We start from the raw sequence: 17,862 nt of genomic DNA, 5'->3' as shown, positions 1-17,862 counted from the left end.
GAAACGTCTCCCTGAATGACCATTCTCTGAATTCATCATGGATCTCTTTCTGTTGTCCATTCTATTGTTGCCGGAATGCAATACAAAATTCTCATGATGCTGACGATTATCAAATCACTCAGTTCCTAATTCATGTTTGGTTTACCTTGTTCACCAGTCCATACTAATTTCTATTACTCTGGGGTCTAACTTTTCCTTCTATTAATCACGTTAGAGTCGCGAACTTATTTCTCAAAATGAGGATGTGACCGTATGGCCTATACTCTCTTGTTGTCTTAAGGCCCATCACCTCCCGTCTCTTTCTTCATTTAACTATAGATTCTGTAACACTCTACTGTTGCCATCCATGTATCACATCTCACTCATAATGCTTCACTATCCCTCTTCGTACTTCCCTACTAATATTTCTATTTATCACTTTATCCTGAAAACTTTAACGAGACATTCTTTCACTTTTTACCTCCCCTTGCTTCATCTACTGGCTCTTCGGGCTGCCTAACATTCTCCCTCTACTAGGGACGGGAGCCATACTAAGGTAATATTTATCCCTTCAAGGTTTCCAGTTCCTATCTTTGTAGTACTCATATCTAGCTGTACTAGTGTGCACCATCTGGGTGCTCACAAGGAGATCTATTAGCACATTTGCAATATCCTTCGGAAATGTCAACTAACGCAAACAATTCGTCCACCATTTTGGCTCAATCTAACCCCAGCCGGATCGTGATATTATGTCCTTCTCTTAAGCCATATTTGTTAGCTCCCATAGAGCATAATCTTAGATTGGTGTGGCCAATTATACATACCTATGTTATTTTTGAAGGTAACTCAAAATGCTTATATCTCTCTTCCTGAATGGTAAATAAGGATAATCTTTATTAAGTGCGTACCTCGTACCCTTCTTCACCTTGCTTCTTTTACTTGCTGCAACTCGTGTCTAACTTTCGATTCCGTTATTCCTTTTTACCGTAAGAGTGGATAAGTATTCTTTCCTAAAAGCTCCTTATCAAGAACCGTACACCTTTTAGTACATGCATGATCTGCTAAAGACCTCTCATTTACTCATCATAAGCAAGATACAAAATCGAGTTCCTCTAACTCAACGCTTTCACAGCTATATCTCTTATCGATCGTCTTTCTGAATGTAGGCCTCGTCTATTACGAATAGAAGTTCGGGATTTGAATTCTTATAAGTGAGCTCTACCACACGATCTAGAGTAAGATGAAAGAGTGACAGTCCTAAATGCCCTGTAGCCTCCTGCTTATAAGTGTGGTGCACGATACACCCATAAACAAGACTCTACTAGACACGGCTTGTAGACTCCCTAGGACAGAACTGCTCTGATACCACTTTTGTCACGATCCAAACCGATGGGCCGCGACGGGCACCCGGTACCTTACTCAATCGAGTACCAAGGTAACGTATCTTCCATATTATTCTATCATAGGTAAATGAACTGGAGTAAAGCATGAGGGAATACAAACTTATACATATGAAGTATGGGCCTATAAGACCAAAATAACCACTCGTGTACTGAACATAGGCCGACAAGGCCATACAATCTTTTACGTACCTGACATCTATCTACAAGCCTCTAAGAATATATAATTTTCATAAAGGTCGGGACAGAGTCCCGCCATAACAAACAATACACGTCTAAATCATACTAACCAAACAAGCAACTCCGAAGCAAATGGAGCGCACCAACATCTTCCGCTGAGCTGATGGCCTACTTGGAGGGCTCTCGACCTGTCTATCGGGACCTGCGGGCATGAAACGCAGAGTCCCCAAGCAAAAGGGACGTCAGTTAGAATAATGTACCGAGTATGTAAGGCACATAAATAAGTACAGAACAGACATGGAAGAAATATAGAGTAAATGACTCAACCTGTAAGTCTGGATAACTCTGTAAATCATGAAATACTTATAGTGTCATGCATATGCGTATGAATGTCATGTCGTGCATAGGTACATGTGTTCATAACATCATTAAGCCTCTGAGGGCATCCCATCATATCATCTCTGTCACTGTGGGCAAATCATCAACGTATACCAGCTGATCAGGTGGTGGTGCATATATAGCGCCATGACCTTTTTCCGTATCCCATATACATATACATACATATAAATACGCGTATATCGCCATCTGGTCATGGGTAAATGTACATGTATAAATGAATGCAATGCATGAGAAGTACGTCAATAAAATCTCTCGGAACGTCATAAGACCATTATGCCTCTGATTAATATCATGAAGTAAACTTTATCAACTTACGTATTTCTGAGACCCATTGAACAGATGATAGAATAATATGACACAAGGGGAATCAAGAACATAAGCATCTCTAGTATTTTTATGAATAGAGTCATTTATGGAAATTGTGCATTTGCTCATTTCGTTAGTATCGTATGGATCGTGCCAAAAGGAAAGAAGGAATAACCTTAACATACCTGGAGTACGGAAAAATCCATATGATATTCTTGGAAAAGGTTACACCGTATTCCTTTAGAACCGCAAAATTTTACGTTGCTAATAACTCTCGTTGGAATCGCTTGGTTGCAAGAAGTTTTTGTTGAAAACTTGAAGAATGGCTACGTTCGGATTTGTATGGCCAACGTTCTTGATTGTAGGAATGGTTAACATTCTGATTGTAGGAATGTATACAAAATATAGAGAATGAAGTGTTGTATTCAAAAAATGATGTGTTGCTAAGTTCTGATACGAAGGCTTTTTATTCAAATTACTTTTACAAGTCTTGTTATTCAAAATGTGAGAAGGAGGTGTCTTTTAATTATCATGTTAGGTTGCCACATAATCCAAAGTGACTAAGAGTCACTTGTTTGGAAAGTGGCTTGCTGCCACGTAATCCCTTTGTTGGGAATTTAAACTTTATCCAATAATCAATTAAGTAGTATTCCGCTACCCGGTAATTAACCAATTACCCGCATAATTAAGTATTTTTTTAAATTACCTAAAATACTACTCATTTTTAATATACTTTATACATCATACTATCACGGTCATATGGTACCTTGTATGGTACTAGTCCATAAATATCGGGTATTATAGCTCGGACCGTATTTTATTCCCAAAATGCTAAACTTCGACGAAGCTCATTTTCTTTGAATTGCTTACTCTCTCTCCTTCACGAATTTACTCATCACTTATTTGAAATAGCATAATGCTTACAATCTCAAAATAATCTCATTCCCGAACTTATGTCGATTAACTTACAACGAAACTTTAACATACGATAATGCGGGATGTAATACTCATTCCATCAATTTACTTATGGCGTAATTTAACTTATGAAAACATGGGGTGTAACAGTAGTGCCCTAGGTAACGCCCCGCGCACCAAAACTTATTTCTCCCAAACACACATATAAGTATGCGTGGTCGACAACTAATATAGGATTGTAAGTCCAGATATCGTACCTACAGGGACTTGTGATTAACTATCAACCAAACTAAACCCAAACAATTAATCTATTTAAGTAATTTTTGAAAGATAATTAACTACAACTAATCTAGAGTCAAAAACTAAGAGATTAAAGAAAACAAGTACGCAAGCTTAGAGACGAATTCAAATGGAGAAAATATTCCAGAATTATGGGTCAGCTAACAATCCCGTTGAGTCTTCCACTTAAATTGTCTAATCAATTTATCTAGTTTATTGGTTGACAGGGTTAATATTACTCGTAGTATTCTCCCGAAGTACTACTCGCCTATTCAAGCTAACCTAACGCCTAAATTTCTATGGAATTAGGACTAACAAGTTCCCGTATAGTAACCAACCAAGGCGATTAGGTATATCCCTATCCTAATCGCAAATCCATTCTCGATACTCAGGTTCAAGATCTCGCTCTATTGAGTCTTATATGCAATCTAGAATTCCCTCTCCCGAGTTCATTCCTAGATTCGTAGAGAGTATATTAATTGGTGATCAAGCAATCAATAATTAAGCGTAAGATTGAATAAATAAACCGATATAATAAAATAATAAGAACAATTCAAGCTTCAAACTATAACGTTCAAGCAACACCCCACAACTCTAGAACTAAGGACGAGAAGAGAAGAAAAACTAGTTGAACGCCTCCTCCAAACATGGTTTATGCTTTCCCCCTCCAAAGTGGCGTGTTCATCTCTCAAAAATATGTTCGATCCCCTCCAAATTAGGTTTAGACTTCTTTTTATACGAGTTGGGGTGTGTAAGGCCGAAATAATCTTGTCCCGGATGAAATAGGTGTGAAACCCATCACCCAGCGCCCAGGGTAGCTCTGGGCGCTAGCCCTGGCGATAGTTTTTGCATCTGTAAACTGTGCCACGGGTAGCGCCCGGGGCGCTACACTGACCCATTTTTTCGTTTTGTTCGCTTTTTGCTTCAGATCGTGCACTTTCGTCCCACATTGCCTCCGGGTGACTCCTAGACAAAAAATACCACGAATTAGAATAAATTATTACATTCCGCATCCAAATTTCACAAAATACGAGTAAAATGCGAGGCAATATGCATATAATTATACACATTTTAAGCCGAATATCAATGACCTTACAAAAATCTCCCGTTTATACACCAAAGGAGCAACTTATGGTTCAATATTGTATGCAGAGCAAACCTCAGTTATTGAGAGAAGCATAAGTTGAGTAGCCTGATCTAGAGTCCGGGTGCACTATAGGTTACAGGTTCGAATAGTAGAAGTAGCCACTAATACTTGCATTAGGGTAGGCTATTTATATCACACCTCTTGAAGGTGCGGCCCTTCCCCGAACCTTGCGTGAACACGAGATATTTTGTTCATCGGGCTGTCCTTTTTTAAATTTCATTATATTAATTTAGATGTGAAGTGTAAAAATATCTAATACCGAGAGACGACTCAAGCACAGGTGGGGTCTAAAGCTAGAGTTTAATGTGAGGCCCAAATTTTCTTCAAAAGATATTATAATATAATTTTATTTGAAATATATTCTTCTAGTTTTTTGAGATGCAAAAGTGTTAATAAATTTTTTATAATCATTTTTTTCTAATAATTCCTTCTCAATTGATAATATAGCCAACCCAATTAATCTTTTGAGACATTATTGATCTTAGCTAATTGAAAACTTATTTTCGCTGAGGCAACTATTATAAGAACTGTTAACATTATGCAATAAGCAATATAAGCATTTTGAAAAGAATCAAGTATATTTATTTGATTAACTATATCGGTTAGACTAATATCTTCTACTTGTACTAGTTTCCTTATCAAATCAATTTCAATTCACACATAAAAAAACTATTCCTACTAATCTTTTTTAATTAAGTCAAACAATTGCTTTACTTATAGCTTATATAATCTAAATACATTTCTTTTATGGTGCATATCTACTAATGATTAAAATCTGAAACTTAGCAAAGTCTTGAATCTCAGATGAGGATGTGAAATAGGGAAAGAGATATATATCATGCAAATGTGATTTCCCTGAAATCAGTTAAGGGAATGAGTGAAGTATGCTTTTGTTATGGCGTAATATCTGAAAGAGAAAATGGCCTTGTCTTTTATTCAATTGGAACTTGTAAGAATTTGATGTTACACCTACGCTTTAGATCTATAATTCTATATAATTAAGCTCAACAACGTGTCAAAATACCATGAATTTATCCGTACTGGACCTATACAAATTCATTTTAAAGCAACAAGGCAACATAAAAAAAACTTAATCATGCGAGGTATTTACATTAAACCAATAAACATATATGATTAGTTAAGGGAAAGAAGATCTAAAAAACTACGTAGAATGCATGCCAATTGGCAAAGGGCCATTGGCATGCATTCTAAGAAAAACGAAGTGCAATATTAGACAACATAAGTTTACATGGTACACGTGCTTTTATATTTCATAATAATGTATACCAAGGAACAAATTTGTGAGGTCCGCTAAGCCAAAACGGACAATACATGCGACGCTCTTGCATGTGCTGTGACAACCGAAAATATATGTTTTTCATATAGGTCAAATTATTATTGTATGTATATAAGCTCGAACAATCTTAACAAAATTCTTGATTTCGCCACTGTCCATTGGACTTATATAGTAAGCTCGATTGTTCATTTTGATATAATAAAGGAAAAAAGACTTTAAACAAATAAAAGATAGCTATCTAGATACTAGAGTTATTGATGATATTAGTAAAGCTCAAAAGTCACGAGGGAAATGCAGGTAGTAAGTAGGAGGACGAGCACATGCATACTTTCACTAGTTTAATTATTTCTCACTTTGAAAGCAAAAAAGAGCAAGTTAGGCTTCCCTACTACGTAGAAACTATTGATATCATATATTTCATAAGATAGTACAATAAAAATGTTTGACTCGTACAAAATTAAAGTTATGGTGGAGTGATAATTACTGTCAATTCTTAGTCGAGATGTCTAGGGTTCGAGTTTTGAGTATGAATTCGTCTTTGGTAGCAAACATTTTACCTTTTAAACTGAAATTTTCTGGTGCGAATCTGAATTAATCGGATTCTAAAGGGGTACGGGACATCGAACGAGAAAAAAAGTTTGACCCGGAGCTCATGAAACTCACGTGGAAGGCTTAACGAAGCACATTTCAACGTTTATATTTCTTTCATATCTTGAGGATATGGTTCCCTTAATTATACTTTATAAAAGCTATGACGCATATATACCAATTAAAGATTTTACTTACGTTTATCGACAATATTATTTTAATTTACATTGCTATGACACTTAATTAACAAACTCTTAGCTAGCTAGTAATCCATTTTTCTTTTTCCTTCAAATTTGGTGCAAACAAAATAGTATTAGTTGTGTATATTTTTTGCGTGAGAATCACAAACGATAATGTTCAACTAATACAAAATCATACATTGATAATTCTAGATAAGATTTCATTATTATAGAAGCTATCTTTGATGTGAATTCCCTCCATAATTTTTTTAGGTCGATTGTTTGGGGGAATGGAGAGGCTTACCAATTTGTTCAATTTTAGTTATACATATTGACAATATAAAAATTTCTACACTAATCAGGGTACTTTAACTCGTTTCGCTCTTGTGACATGTTATGTTTGTCTTCTTTATTCCCAAGTAAAGGGTTAGTCCCACGAGTCAGTTTGTGGATCGTAACACATAGTATAATTCTTCAGTCCATTCTATGTTAATTAGGCAAGCATATTTGGCCAACATTTGACTTCAAAAAATATGTCGGTAAAATCGTTTCGTGTGACTTATAGGATAATTGCGGGTTCGAGACGTGGAAGTAGTCACTAATGCTTGCATTAGGGTAGCTTGTCTACATCACACCCCTTAGGGTGAGGTTCTTTCCCGAGCCCTGCATAAATATGGGATGCTTTATGTACCGGACTGGTTTTCTTTTTCTTTTTTCGTTCAAATCCCACTTTCCAACCTAGGGAATCTTATCTTATAAAACTAAAGGAACATATGAAAGATATTTACTGTTGTTAATGTTGTTATTTATTCCAATGAATAATTAGATATTTACTGAACTTTTAGAGACAAATCAACAGGGAAATTCATTCTTGTTATCTAAAGAATGTGTCAAGATATTCATGCACGTCACATCCCAGTCTCAACTTTTCTTGTTTTTGTTCTTTTTATGAAACACTTGATTATCACATGGACTGATTAGCCTAATTCAGACCCCCTTTTGAATTTATTATTCCCATATCAATATGCCATATCATTATTGTTCTAATCTTCTTATACATAGATTTGATATGTTTATATGAGCTGAACCTTAGTTAGCTGACACACTTCATCAATGTTGGAAAATATTATTGGATTTGATTCACTCGTAAGGGATGTTAATTAGCTCGTTAATTCATTAATTAATTCTCCACCTAAAGTTTACTGCTAGTCTATATAAATACCATTATGGGTATTGAAATGTATGTCATTTCATTAACGCTACAGGGGCACCACTATTCTGCTCTATTGGTGTCAGACGCGGACCCAGAATTCGGTGGTCTCGGGGGCACTATGATATTCAATGTAAATTTATTACTACTTATAAAGATTGATACGGGGCCTGTGCTAATATCTGACTATTTTTTTGAAGACATATGCAAGTATATATGGAATCTTTGCCGAAGTTTTCGGGTGCCGATGACTCCTAAACTAATATCTGTATGAAATACCACAATCAGTAATATAAATTAATTAATCACCTCCTTATAATATTCGTATGCATATTTTACCTTTTTTTTTCTTTTTTTTTTTTAGCTGCTTTTTGTTATCTACTTCCTTTTCTTAAGATATGGTCTACCGTACCACTGAGAGGGGCAGCAGAAGCAAAGGCAAGACATTTCTTTTCTTGGCTTCTTTTTAAGGGGCAGATGTGTAGTACAGGCAGTGTTATGAGTAATGGGTACAAGCAGACCAACTGCTTTTAGTTAGAATTATTTATGCTAGTTAAAAATTCATAAAACTACACACATATACCTATTTTTAATCAAAATAGGTACTCCCTCCGGTCCAAAATAAGTGATTTTTTGGCCTTTTTTTGTGGTCCAAAATAAGTGATTTGTCCAGATTTCAAGAATGAATTAATTATTTTTTTCCTACATTGCCCTTGGAGTAAATAGTGTTGGAGTATGTGTTAGGAGTGTTTATGTGAAGAGATAGTAAAGGTTAACATGGTCAATTTCATTGCTAATTAATATTAAAAGGTGAATTTCTTAATCTGTGTGAAAACATCTAAAAATCACTTATTTTGGACCGGAGGGAGTATCATTTTAGTCAAATTAATTCGGAACAAATCTCGGTTACTTCAATAAACAGGATGAGAAAAGATCGCTGAGAAAGTATTTTGGCGAAGATAAAAGAGTTCGACACCTGAAAACCTTTTTATGTAATTTTCTAACGGCTTGTTTGGATGGTTGTTACCCATTGTATTGTATCGTATTGTTATTTTAAATACGATATTTGTTTTGATTGTTACTTAAATTTTATTGTATCGTATCGTTAAATCCGCCGTTACATAACGTCGAAATGTGCCACTTTATGTAACGATCGATTTGGTGTGGTCACATCGTTACCTTGTCTTTTTCTCTCAATCTTACCATTTATTATTATTAAATAATTTTATTTTATCATTTACCCTACCTTTTTATATAGTAATTTTACCATGTATCATAATTTTTTTTTAATAATATTACAAGTTTATTCTTTATATTGCTGGTGTGTGATATCATAAAACGATGGCAAACGACACAATCTATCCAAACATTATTTTTATCAAACGATACAGTACAATACAATACGATACAATACGATACATTATGAAACGATGCATAACAACTATCCAAACAAGCTGTAAAAGGTTTAAGAGAGAAAAAAACTAATAGGTAATTTAGTCAAAATAGTAGCCCTTATGATCAACGTTTTTGAATGATTTTCTTAATGTGTGTGTCAAAGTGACACTTATTTTTGACAAGAGAAAATATATACTACTAGTTAAAATTTAAAATAACTGATTTAGCATCTCTTACCACAAAAAAATGCATATATACAATAATTTTTTGCTTATTAACTTAAAATTCTGAATCTATCACCTTTATTTTAATGGTGAACACACTTTTCTAATAGTAACTCTAAAAATTGTTTAGGGACAAAGTATAAGCAAAAAGAGAGATGAGAAAGCTCATGTGACCTCAAGAATTGACAGGAAATGCAAGCCTGGTTGGTGAAGAATTCAGCATTTAGAAGTTAGAACCCACTCATATCCACACAAAATCGGAATCTGAAATTGAAGTTTATGAGTTTTAAATTATTGCCAAATTTATAATTTATTTTTGTCATTAAATTTATAATCAAATATTTAAATATATATTTGATGAACTTTCGAAATACAAATATAAACTCTAAGCAAAAGTTATCGAATTCGTCTGAAAACATACTTAATTTTTTAGTTCCGTCTCTTAATTTCTCTGGGTTCTCTCTAGAGTCAAAAATTCCATTAAATTCATACCATACTTTATTAGGACAGAGCATCTTAGGAAACTGTGCAAGATTTTTTTGTCACATCCTAAGCCAACGGTTTTATGGGGCCTTGTCCATACTCGATCATACCTATTTTTTTATTTTCTTATTCTTCAAAAACATTCACTTTGCTCCTTGGTCATATCAAAACATAGTATGCGCACGTAGATACAAGCCTAGAAGCCAAGAACGGTTAAGATTGAAATAATCAGATGTCATGCGAAAGCTAACAATGTATAACTTTAATTACGATAAATCAAATAACAAAAGAGAAATATACTCTCAAAAAATATAAATATTTAACGTAGTTCGGTCAATTGACATATATCCACATGCGGGATGAGCAATCCATTATGTAAAAGAGAATACAAAATAACGAGAGAACAACCTCACAAAATTCACTCTTAAAAGGTAAAGAGGTTCACACAAGTGACAGATTAATACTTATTTAAAAAATTCTCACCCTAAACAAGACTTTTAAATTCCTTAGGGACTGTATTACGAATACTGTTAAATAAGAAGGAAAAATTCTCAACTTATAAAAGTTCAAAACCATTTACTCCGAAAAAAGGACTAATTAATGAAATATGAGATATTAATATTTTATTTTTGAGAAAAAGAAAAATCCAGCTATAGTAAATATGTTTTCTTTCCTTCGAGAGAAACAAAAACGAAATGTGATAACAGAATCCTAACAATAACTGCACCAAAGTTGAAGATTATACGACTTGGATATTTTAACTCTCTTTGAGTGTTGATTTGAGAAAGTCAAAAACTTAGGCAATTTTTGGGGGTGTGTGGCAAAGGCAAATCAGAAGCAGACTATGTGAATTCAACTAAACTTACTCCTATCGACTCAAACTATGTGCACGTAATAAAAATTTTAATTGCATAGGATGTTAACTGATGTTTTCAATAGGCATACCGCGTAGATTATTCAAAAATTAAGATACGAACATATAATTCAATCATACTCATTTTGAACGTGCATGTTCTAGATCCTAAATTAGTCTCAATTTGTGTTGGGTATTTTAAGTTGTTGGGCTAAAACAGCCCAAAGATACTCTTAACATAATATGATATTATTCACTTTGAACCAAGCTCGCGCGATTTTTCTTAAAGGCCTCATGCCATTAAGAGATCCTTACACCTCATATATGGGCTCTCAATATTTTCAACTAACAATGTGGGACATTATTCGTGCACCCAATAACCTCACCCTGGAACTAAGTTCAAGTGGTCCATTACCATAATTCACGGATTTTACCCTCGAACAAAGTTCCATGTGGTCCATTATCACATTAATCTACAGGTCAATTTTCGAGATTCGTTATATCCAACCTACATTGTTAGAGTATTATGGATATCGAAGCCCGCAATCAATTTTTTCTTGCGTGCCCGCCTAGCTCCAAGCTCGTAAGAGTGAGCAAACCGAGCTCCGCACCATCACTCCGCCATTACCATACTACTCCCGTCGAACTTGCGTTCTGAAGCTGTCGTAGGTTTGAACCAACCCAAAGTTACTCCTAACATGGCGTTATATTGTATGTCAGCTTTGGGCCAAGCCCGTACGATTTTTCCGAAAAGGCCTCACACGTGTTATGTGTATGCTACCAAATTTTTAACTACTAATGTTGGACTTTGTTCGCACAACCAACTAAAGCTTAAGGGAAGAAACAAAGAGACGACCATTCAAAAAGGAAAAATGACATTGTATAGCTACTCTCAAAATAATAACATTATATATCACATTGTATATATATATATATATATATATATATATATATATATATATATATACTTTCTGTATGTTATATACATAAATTATATAAATTTTATGCACTTTTCGGCTATCGAATATAAATAATATCTGGCAGGGGCGGAGGGAGACTGCTACGTACGGGTTCGGACGAACCCAGTAACTTTTGTTGAGACCTTGGATTTGTATTTGGAAATCCATTAAATATGTATAAATACTCAATTGCGAATCCAGTAACTAACGAGTTATGGGTTTGATTGCAAATTCAGATCCCATAAACTTTAATTTCTAACTCCGCCTCTGATATCTGGCGCAGACTAAAAGTGAACCTACCCATTCGAAAACCATCCAATTAATTAGTTAAGGCTGCTAATTTCAGATTGGAAGATTGGAAATGGAAGTCACTCCATCTACTTTTTCTTTAATTTGGTACGTGCAACATCCATGACTATTTTTCCTTCAATTAAACTATGCAAGTTGAAACAAACTAAATATTTTCTCCCGAATAATGGCTCAATTTGGTAGGGATTTTTTGTTTAAATTGGTCATGTGAAGGAGATGTGATGAAACAAATTCCTAAATTTCTTATTCTTGTTAGGTCTACAAATTAAATGCTGAAAATATTTGAAAATTCAAAAGTTAATTTATCACCATTAAAAATATTGCAAAAACTTTAATGAGTCCAATCATGTTTTGTATTCTGAGAATTCATCATAGAGTTTTTACAATATTATTGATATAGTTATTCAAGTTCTGAACGGGAGTTTCAGAGCAATGGTAAATTTAAGTTGTCCTGGTGTGACCTATATGTCACGGGTTCGAGCCGTGGAACCAGCCACTGATGTTTGCATTAGAGTAGGCTACCTACATCACACCCCCTTGAGGTGCGACTCTTCCTCGATCCTGCATAAACACAGAATACTTTTGTACCGGACGCTGCCCTTATTTAAGTTCTATAAATAATTAACCTTAAATTCTTGAAAGGATGACTCAATATGTAGTTGAGACAATGAATAACTACACCTTTTATGTCTGCTCCAACTTTATTGAGCAGATTTATTAACACTTGTACTTGTGATTGCAATGGAGACATATTTGTCGAGGAGTTCAACCAAATCTCGTCGCTCAAGAATTATACTGTATATATCGATAAAAATCTTCTTATGTAGCATAAATTTTTGAATCCCTACGAGAGTATTTTTTTTGAATCTTCTCACTACTAGAAATCCGGTAAAAATCGACCACAAAAAGCGACCAAAGTTGGTCGCTTATAGGCCCAAAAGCGACCAAACATGCCTGGTCACTATATTGATGGTCTCTTTTATTTAGGGACCAAACTTGGTCGCTAATTAGCGACCAACATTGGTCTCTAAGCTAAATGGACCAAATATTCCGGATATTGACTATAGAGACCAACTTTGGTCGCTTTATTAATTTAATAATATAGATTTGGCGACCAAAGTTGGTCTCTAAATATAAAATACTTTTTTTATTTATTTATTATTAATCATTAAGAAGCGACCAACTTTGGTCTCTAACCCAAATATTATATTTTAAAATCTGGAAACTAGAGACCAAGGTTGGTCGCTTTTTTATTCAATAATTTATATATTTTATTAAACTAGCGACCAACTTTGGTCCCTAAATACATGAATTTAATTTATTTTTTGTACTTTAGCGACCAACGTTGGTCGCTATATCACCAGAAATTTTATTTTTTTAACGAAATAGCCACCAAGTTTGGTCGCTTTTTGTAGAAATCTGGGTAAGTAGCGACCGACGTTGGTCGCTATTCTCCAGAAATTTATTTTTTCTGAACGTGAAAAGCGACCAAATAGAGACCAATGTTGGTCGCTTTTCTATGTATTATTTTGGCAGAAACTGCCTGTTTTGGCAGCTACACCACCTGCCAGTCATACCAAAACCCTAACAAGCAACAACAACAACAATTCAAACAACAATTCCAATAAAAATACCAAACAACAACCGAACAACAACACAAAAACAACACTAAAAGCTACATTAAAACCAAGAAAGTGTAAATTTCAATAGAACTACCAAACTAAGTTAACTCTTATTACAACCCAATGGAAAACAAATTGTATTTGTCTAGTTCAAATTGTCTAAAATTCATTGATTGTTTGGTACATCATTATCATCACCCTCTGATGAAGTTTCATCATCATCACGGTATTGAGAAGGGTCTATTTGTCGATGATGGGAAGAATGATCACGGGGAGGACGGGAGGAACGGCCACTTGGAGGACGGGACGAACGAGCACGGGGACGGGCAGCCTCTGGCGATGATGGCCGAGACCGGGGAATCGAAAAAGATCCAGCTAGGAGATTTTTGATCTGCTCTTGCATGCCCTGGCACTGAGCGACCACGCCAATGTACTGAGCATCTCTAAGCTTTTCTCTTTCCTTGGACGCTTCTAGCTCGGATGTGAGCTTTGCCACAGTCTCCCGCATAGCGGAGAGGCTCTCCCCATCAAGTTGCTCGGCTTGCGAGGAAGTCCCTATTCCTTGCATTCCACACCTATAGCGATGGAATGTCTTAGTAGGAAGGCCGTATACCTTCCCCCATTTTGGACCGCCTGCAGCCCGCGTCCATAGTCTTTCAACATCCTCGGCCGAAAGTTTGAATGGCGCGCCCGACTCATTAGGTGGCTGGCTGCGTATGAATTCCTCAGCTTCAACTCTGAAGCGATCCTATAAGAAAAAGTAAATTGAATTAGTATTTCAAAATTTATATAAAAGTAAATAAAAATACTTAATGAAAAGTGAAAACTTACATGTACAGTCGAGGCTCGTCCCTCAACCCACCTTTCTTCATCCGTCTCTTTCTTCTTCTTCACAATATGAGTCTCCTTGAATAGCTCATCTTGGTCAACTTCTTTTCCTGAAAACTCATAAATTTTAATTAATAAATAGAATAGATATACTTTGAAAATTAAAATAAATTAAGCAATTACGTACCATTCTTCTTTTTATTGTCCCCAGGCTGACCGCACCTCCAGTGTGCAAGGATCCTCCCTTCTCAGATGCGCGAGCTTTCTTTCCCTTTTCGCTCTTCTGTAAGAACTCTGCAGTAAGCCATTGCCTTTGCAAATCATCCCAAAACTCTTGAAGCAACCAGCCAGGCTTCTGGTTCAGCTGTCTAGCTATGGAGAAAGAATGCGACAACCGCTTGCGAGCTTTGAGATTAAAATTTGCAGCCACGTCCGCGCTATACTGGTGTTCCCATACACACTTGCTCTGTATTTCAAAAGTTAAATATTATATGAAAATATCATAAATATAAATAATTATACTGCTTAAAAGAACATTTATACCTTAAATTCATTGAAAATTGCCTCCTTCAGTGAGAATGGGAATTCACGCCAAGACGCATAAGGGGCATCATAAAGCTTTCTGGTTGCTTTGGTGATTATCCTCGTAGTAATATTACTCGGGAGGAACCTGCAATTTAATAAGTAAAACAAATTAATATCTTAGTAAAAACTGTACAAAAAAAAATAAACATAAAAATAACAAATAACTCTTACCCATCACCCTCAGGGACTATGATGATCCTGCCATACTGATCATAATGCACCTCCTCGTCAGCAGCAGTAGCAGCATCAACATCATCGTCCGAAACATATGTATCAGAGGCATGTGTGGAAGGAGTAGGGGGGTCAGAGCTACTATCCCGCAAACGAAGGCCTCCAATAGGTGGAGTCGCTGATGAAGATAGATGTGATCCCTGTGACTGCGACATAGCTGCACGGATCGCAAGTGGCTGTGATACTGACTGCTGTGACCCGACTGGCTGTGACGCTGATGGCTGTGATCCATGTGGCTGTGACATGGATCGATGCGATCCATGTGATGCTGCTGGGTGGGATCCACGTGGTAGTGAGGCAGGTGGACTGTATGTCGGACGCACAGTCCGATGGCCCTGTGAAGAAACACCCGGGGTCTGCACGAAGGTGTAGGGCTGGTGATGCTGTGGCAGCTCAGTATAGCCATGGGGTAGAGGCTGTGGCATAGTGATAGGCAAATCAGAAGAGGGTGTAAAAGATTGATGGGTAGTATATTCTACCCTCCTCTTTTGCTTCCTAGCCTTATCTCGACCCCGAGAACCACTACCTTCATTGTTACCTCGACACTTGCCTGTCATCTGCATAATATAATACATATTTAGATTGAAACATATAAGGAAACTATCTATAAACGAGAGTTATCGAAGAAACCAACTTTTTAAAGCTCATCGACGTATTCTTCCTCGTCAGAGAATTCTTCTTCCTCGTCAGAGAATTCTTCTTCCTCACTAGTTTGAGCTTCATCAGTTGATTCTTCTTCCTCGTTTTCTATAATTGTTACTTCATTTATATCAACTTCTTCCAATATGTGTTCAGGATGTTCCAAATCATTTTCTAAAAGTTCGTCCACTATTTGGTGAACACTGGAGATATCGTTTTGATATGCAACATCCAACACATTCTCGACTTCGACCCTACCTACAGGCTTAGTTTTGATTACAACCCACCAAGCGGACTTATTCTGCCTCAATGGATAAGGAGCATAATACACTTGCCTAACATTATGTGCAATTATGAAAGGATCATAGCGATTATACTCCCTCGTATGATTAACCTCAATTATGTTGTATTGATTGTGTACTCTCGTATCTCTTGTTGGATTTGGGTCAAACCACTTGCATCTAAAGAGAACAATTTTCTTAAATGGCCAATCTGAATATTCTAGTTCTATTATTTCTTTGAGCACACCATAATAATCAATATCTCCAACTTGGTTTCCATCACCACCTTGAACCCACACCCCACTGTTGTTGCTTTTTTTATTTTTAGAGCAATCCTCTGTATGAAACTTATAACCATTCACAACGTACTTGGAATATGTTGTGACCTCAACACCAGGTCCCCAAGATATATCTTTCAAAAATTGATTTACATCATTATTTGGATCATTTACCTACATATTGTTAACAAAATTCATAAGTTAGCATAACTTCCAAACATTGTTTACCTACATAGTGTTAGAATATTTTAAAGATATACTTACAAATTGTTTGAACCACTTATCAAATGTCGTATATACAGCATCTTGGCCAAATTGACCCACGAAGTGACTGTGACATATCAAATATTTTTAGTAGTTGCATTGAGATGTAATCACAGTAAATTTTATATTTTGATAACTATGAAATCAATACTTACTTGAGAAATGGTACTACTTCGGGAGAATTTAGCAACACATGAAGTGTAGCTGACTTGAACTCCATATCACTCAAATTTCTCTTTCTACCATCCTTAGAACATCGGCCTGGTTGATTGAATATGGACATAGGCGGATATAATGGATCATTCGTAAGGGCGACCGTGTGCCTGTTGGGCCTATTCCTAGCACATGGCACATTACTCTCAAAATAATAAGAACAAAAATGAGCAGTTTCCTTTGCAAGATAAGCTTCGCATATAGATCCTTCAATTCTATTCCTCTGCTTAACAAATTGTTTGCATTTTCCAATTGTCCTACATAATTTCAGGTTAGCCAAGAACATTCAAATAAAATAGAAAATTATATATGGACTATAATATTACCTCTCAAAGGGATACATCCATCTGCATTGAACAGGCCCTCCAAGTCGTGCCTCGTGTACAAGGTGGATTGGAAGGTGTTCCATCACATCAAAAAACCCACATGGAAATATCTTTTCCATCTTACCCGAAGTTACACGAATGTTCTGATCCATCCGGCGTAGGTTTTCTTCCCTTAATGTGGAAGAACACAAGTCTTTGAAAAACAAACTAATCTCAGTGATAGGTTTCGAGATTCTTTCAGGCAAACCAGAAAACGCAATAGGCACTAAGGTCTCCATGAAAACATGATAGTCATGACTTTTCAAATGGCTCAACTTCCCTACCTCCATATCAACTTTTTTCCCAAAATTGGACGCATAACCCTCAGGCATCTTCAATTTCGTTACCCAATCACAAATCTGCCGTCTTTCCTCCAAAGTGAATGTGTAACTTGCTTTGGGCTTGAATAACTTACCATTGTTTGCTGTCTGCAAGTGTAATTCAGGCCGCCTGC

The sequence above is a fragment of the Nicotiana attenuata genome, chromosome 8, assembly GCF_001879085.1.
Source record: "Nicotiana attenuata strain UT chromosome 8, NIATTr2, whole genome shotgun sequence".
Taxonomy (NCBI): domain Eukaryota; kingdom Viridiplantae; phylum Streptophyta; class Magnoliopsida; order Solanales; family Solanaceae; genus Nicotiana; species Nicotiana attenuata.
Note: the sequence above shows the minus strand (reverse complement) of the source record.